The sequence below is a fragment of the Gymnodraco acuticeps genome, unplaced genomic scaffold, assembly GCF_902827175.1.
Source record: "Gymnodraco acuticeps unplaced genomic scaffold, fGymAcu1.1, whole genome shotgun sequence".
Taxonomy (NCBI): Eukaryota; Metazoa; Chordata; class Actinopteri; order Perciformes; family Bathydraconidae; genus Gymnodraco; species Gymnodraco acuticeps.
Genome location: NW_022990964.1, coordinates 121,990 through 128,253, shown reverse-complemented (window position 1 = coordinate 128,253; position 6,264 = coordinate 121,990).

The following is a 6,264-nucleotide window of genomic DNA, read 5'->3' as shown; positions in this document are numbered from 1 at the left end:
CTTTATCCGACCATTTCTTAGTAACTTTTGAAGTACTGTTACGAGACTACAAAGCATTAGTCAAAAGCTCCTGCAGCAGAAACCTATCTGTTAGTGCTATAGCCAAATTTAAGGAAGAGATTCCACCAATACTTAACTCGATAGCATGTCTGCATGTAAGGGAGGAAACTTATACAAAATGTACACCACCCCAAATTGATCATGTTGTTGATAGTGCTACAGATGCGCTGCGAATAAAATTAGACTCTGTTGCTCCTTTGAAAAAGAAGAAAATAAAACAACATAGACTAGCTCCATGGCATAATGCCGAAACCCGCAAAATAAAGCAAAAGTCGAGACAACTTGAAAGGATATGGCGTTCTACTAAACTTGAAGAATCTCGTTTAATTTGGCATATTACTCTCAATGAATATAAGAAAGCACTGCGTAAAGCGAGAGCAGCCTACTACTCTTCATTAATAGATGAGAATAAGAATAATGCAAGATTTCTTTTCAGCACTGTAGCCAGGCTGACAGAGAGCCACAGCTCGATTGAGCCTTCTATTCCCATAGCACTCAGTAGTAATGATTTTATGTGCTTTTTTAACGATAAAATTGTTACTCTTAGAAACAAAATTAATGACCTCTTGCCTTTGACCAGTATAGTGTTATCAACAGCTCCCGGAAACGTAAGTTCTAATATTACACTAGATAGTAAACTAGAATGCTTTTCAGCCATAAACCTTGAACAATTAAATTCAATGATTCTCTCTTCTAAACCATCAACGTGCATGTTAGACCCAATTCCAACTAAGCTGTTGAAGGAAGTTTTTCCATTAATTAGCACTTATTTATTAAATATTATGAATATGTCTTTATTATCAGGCTATGTTCCACAATCATTCAAAGTAGCAGTGATAAAACCGCTTCTTAAAAAGCACAACCTCGATCCAGAGGTTTTAGCCAATTATAGACCTATTTCCAATCTTCCGTTCCTCTCAAAAATTCTTGAGAAAGCGGTCGCAAAACAGTTGTGTGATTACTTAAAAAACAAGGATTTATTTGAAGCTTTTCAGTCTGGCTTTAGAACACATCATAGCACAGAGACAGCTCTGGTTAAAGTCACAAATGACATTCTAATAGCCTCTGACAAGGGACGTGTCTCTATTCTTGTTTTGCTCGATCTCAGTGCTGCATTTGATACTATCGACCATGATATCTTATTGCAAAGACTAGAGCACTTAGTTGGCATACAGGGAACTGCTTTAGACTGGTTTAGGTCCTATCTATCTGAACGCTCTCAGTTTGTACGTGTCAATGATGAATCTTCCACGCAAACCAAAGTTAGCCATGGAGTGCCACAGGGCTCAGTGCTCGGACCTATTTTGTTCACATTATATATGCTTCCGTTAGGCAATATTATAAGGAATCATTCTGTAAACTTTCATTGTTATGCGGATGATACTCAACTATATTTATCAATCAAGCCTGATTGACTGCCTTAAGGACTTAAAAACGTGGATGACCTTAAACTTTTTGATGTTAAACACGACCAAAACTGAAGTTATTGTACTTGGCCCGAAGAATCTACGAAACAAATTATCTAAGGATATACTAACTATGGATGGCATTAATTTGGCCTCCAGTGAGACTGTAAGGAATCTTGGTGTTATATTTGATCAGGATTTATCCTTTAACGCCCACATAAAATCAATTTCAAGGACCGCCTACTTCCATCTACGTAACATTGCAAAAATCAGGCATATCTTGCCTCAAAACGATGCAGAGAAACTAGTCCATGCATTTGTTACTTCAAGGCTGGATTATTGTAACTCTTTATTATCAGGGTGTACCAATAAGTCAGTCAAGTCGCTTCAGCTGATTCAAAATGCTGCGGCTCGTGTACTAACCAGAGTTAGGAAAAGGGACCACATTACTCCTGTTCTGGCTGCCTTACACTGGCTCCCTATAGAACACAGGATAGAATTTAAAATTCTTCTTCTCGCCTACAAAGCCCTTAATGGGCAGGCGCCATCTTACCTTAAAGAACTCATTATACCCTACTGTCCTACTAGGGCATTGCGTTCCAAGAATGCAGGGTTGTTGGTTGTTCCTAGAGTCTCTAAAAGTACAATGGGAGCCAGAGCCTTTTCTTATCAAGCTCCACATTTGTGGAATCAGCTTCCAGTTTGTGTTCGGGCGGCAGACACCCTATCCGTTTTTAAGAGTGTGCGCTTAAGACCTTCCTTTTTGATAAAGCTTATAGTTAGGGCTGATTAGATCCAGCCCCTAGTTTTGCTGATATAGGCTTAGTTTGTCGGGGGACATCTTACTTCTTCCTTCTCTCTGTCTATACCTGTGTACTCTCATGTTCCGATTAACCCAGCTTCCCCAAATGTCTTTCTTTTTGGTGTCTATATACGCCGGGATCCGGAGTCATGGATGATCCTGCGCTCCTCTGTCCTGGATCGCGAGCCCTGAATCTTGAGTCGTGGCTGTGGTCCTGGATCATAGGTCCTGGATGGATATCCTCGTGGTTTCATCTTCCTATTATACACACATGCATTTCCAAACATTTGGACTACCTATGTTGCAAATGTATTATCTTTTCAATTTACACACGGCATCTATTGCACGTCTGTCCGTCCTGGGAGAGGGATCCCTCCTCTGTTGCTCTCCCTGAGGTTTCTCCCATGTTCCCCTTAAACTGTGGGTTTTCTCCGGAAGTTTTTCCTTGTACGATGTGAGGGTCTAAGGACAGAGGGTGTCGTATTGTCATACTGATATTTTGTACAAACTGTAAAGTCCACTGAGACAAATGTAACATTTGTGATATTGGGCTATATAAATAAACATTGATTGATTGATTGATTGATTGAGTTGTGGGGAGGGTAGCATGTAATCTATGTCTGCGATTCGTCCATCAAAAACATTTGTGCTTTTCAATTTATTCAAGATATGTGTGGGTTGTTTCCAACTGTTTCAAACATGAAAGTAGATGGATTTATAAAGTGAAGTGACGTGTATCCAGCTAAATGGCACATACAGTACCCTTTTGTCCTTCTGGAAGTGCCAATCATGTTACACTGTGTCATCCAATATGTGGTGTTTGTTGTTGTAGTGGTACCTTTGGTAGGTTGTAATGGTCATTGAGTTGGCTGACCAGGTCCATGAGGTGCTTCTATTAGTCAACACGAAGGTTCAATCGGTCCTTTAGGTCAATCTGGTGGTCCATTATGAGGTTCTAAGCGTTGTGTAAGAGGTTGAAGTGGGCCTGAAGGAAATCATTCAGTTGGTGGAAAACCTAGGGGCAGTAATGTGACAGCGCTCTCCACCACCGTCATCTCAGTCTCAGAATCAATGGTCTACAATCACTTGCTAGTGATTTCGCCTTGTTGTAGTGCTGTCTGAATGTATTGTGTGAAAGAGTATATCATTAAGCCGATTTTTCAAAGGGAGTATTATTCGTTCTTGTTTTAAATTTGTTGTCTGTAGCTGTTGCTGACTATCTTGTCAAATAGATTTTTAATCTCAATATAACTTCTCCTGGTTAAATAAAAAACAAATAAAATCACAACGCAAACAGGCCGACAGTATCTGCATGTCGGTATCTCTGGCACACTATCATTTTTGCACAGCAAAAAGTTCTTATTAGCAAAGATAAATATATAGTATAGTCCTCAACAAGAACTCCCTAAAAAGTGAGAAAGTATTGAAGTGAATGATTTCTGACTTCGCTGACAAGGAGCGCTGAACTTGGTTTAACTCTGTTAGTTTTTCCTTAAAGATCTATGTTCATGTAACGGCTTTTTCTGAGCACCAGCGTTTTTTTTTAATTGATTCCAATAAGAAGAGCACATGCTGTCACATACAGCCTCTCGGGAAATAGAGAATCTTTTTTCTGACTGTCCTTGCTTCTGAGCAGATGCTTCGAGGGCTTCGAGTTGAACATTTTGTGACTTTTAAGAAAAGTGCTGGTGGCGTCAATAAAGAAACTGGAAGAGAAGTTTGTCTTTGGCCATGGATGTTGTTACCGATGAGTGTTGGTACTTTTTCACCGAACACAGATCGTCCTCGTTGTTTTACGGCTGTCAGACTGAGCAGTGAAGCTCCTACATACACAGTGTGTGAGCAAGAATCTTTTGAATGAAGTTTATGGTGAAAAAACGATGTCTAACAATTATAAAGTTGCCCAAATAGATATATAAAAGGCAAGGGGGGGAGTTTGGGATGACTGGAAGCAACGATGGAGGGCTCGTCTGAGGACGACCTAGAGAGGGGGAGCTAGTCGGTCCTGGTGATAGGTTCAGGGGCGGTTCTAGGGGGGGCAGGGGGGCAGTGCCCCCCTAACACTGACTTTGGACCCCCCTGTGGCCCCCCTAAAAATGAAAAAAAAATAAAAATAAGTTTATGATTAAACGATTTCTTGGCTGACGGAATAGGCAGAAGTAACAATTGTTGTCACTCTAGTCGGACCCATTAGAGCAGGGGTCTCTCAACACGTCGTTCACGAGCTACCGGTATCTCGCAAGCCCTCAATAGCCCCCACTTTACAAATATGTTTGTTTTTTTAACGCAAGCCGTCATCGCCACGGAGGAGCACACAGCCTCTGTGAGCGAGCGAGACAGAGGGAGACAGAGAGAGAGAGAGAGCGCACACCTTTATCTATTTAATGTGTTGTAAAAAATAAATAAATCATTCCAATGATATAGGACAGTAAAAAAGAATACTAACTATAGGTAACATAAGATAAGAATAAACTAGTTTAAATGATTTGTTATTGGTTGAGATCATATTCTAAAGATTTGTTGATTATTGAGAAGTATACAGCTCTCTTTCATGAGTGTTGAGAGCTGTATCCATACATTCATTTTGTGCTCAAAGTGCACCAGATTGATGCATTTAACTTCAACATTTAAAAAAAAATCTTCCCAGGGCTGCATGCCCCCGGACCCCCCTAGAGGATGTGAGGTCCACCCCCGAATGAAGCAGGTTCAAATAATTAAATTGCATACATTTTCTTTTAGTAAACACTGAAAACGGGTCCCACAGACCCAAACAGCACACAAAGGTTAAAGGTAAGCGTATAATAATGTGTAATGAAACAAATACCAATAACTGTATTGCATTGTTTTCTTAGGTGTATGCGCAATTACTTCATACTGTCTTTGTCTTTTTCGTCCTGCATTTATTGTGCCCCAGTCTGGCCCCCCCAGTCAAATTGGTCTAGAACCGCCACTAGATAGGTTGTCAGGATATCGTCTCCTCGGGTAGACTCTTCCGGTAGGGCTGCGGTCGTCCACAACAGCTGACTCCATCATTCAGTCCCAGGTGCCCTTGTGTGGTTCCATGGGGCCGGGTGACATCATTATCACTCCCCCCCCCCCCTTTACTCTTCCCCTGCTGACTCTAATGGTGGCCCGGAGGTGGTGGAGGGGCCTTGTGAATAATTTAGGAGCTCTGGTGCACTTTATAACCTGGCCTGCAAGGCTAGCCGGGACATTCACCCTAAGTGCATTAGTATAATAGTCGAGGAGGAGGAAACTAGCCCTTATTGACTAATATAATCAATAACTGTGCTTCTGTTTGCTGTTGATTCCCTTGAGGTACCCGTGTGTGTGGGAGGATGGACCAAACTACCAGAACACACTCATGAGAACTACAAAAAGCAACCTGCTGTAATTACGCTTTGAGGAGTATCGGTTTGTTCCCGACTCTTAGCATAATGAAAGAGCTGAATAATTGGGGCAATTTTATCCAGTCATTCATTTCTTGACAATGCTGAGTGATGAGCCATCTTTAGCGATACAAACATTATTTCTCCACAGAAAGGCAAAGTAACTACGCAGACTGCATGCATTATGTGTCTGAGGCAGCCAATTTCAACAAGGAAAGAGCTCTATAATCAAATAAAGCAGTGTCGGTTTACAGAGGAGAGTGACGTGACAAACGGCGTCATTATCCGAGGCTTCTTGAGTGACTCGAGACTCCTCAGGGGAGGAGGAGGAGGAGGAGGAGGAGGAGGAGGAGGAGGAGGAGGAGGAGGAGGAGGAGGAGGAGGAGGAGGAGGAGGAGGAGGAGGAGGAGGAGGAGGAGGAGGAGCTCACCTTCATGAGGTGAAAGCTAAAGGAAAAAATGACTCCATTCTCATTTACCAAAGTGCTTACTCAGCACTGCAAACAGAGAGCACACTGTTGGTTACATTGTTGGAAATAAACAACTCAAAAATGTGTTTGCACGGAAATATATTTGACTTGGCGACAGCAAAACAGTGGAACTTCTTG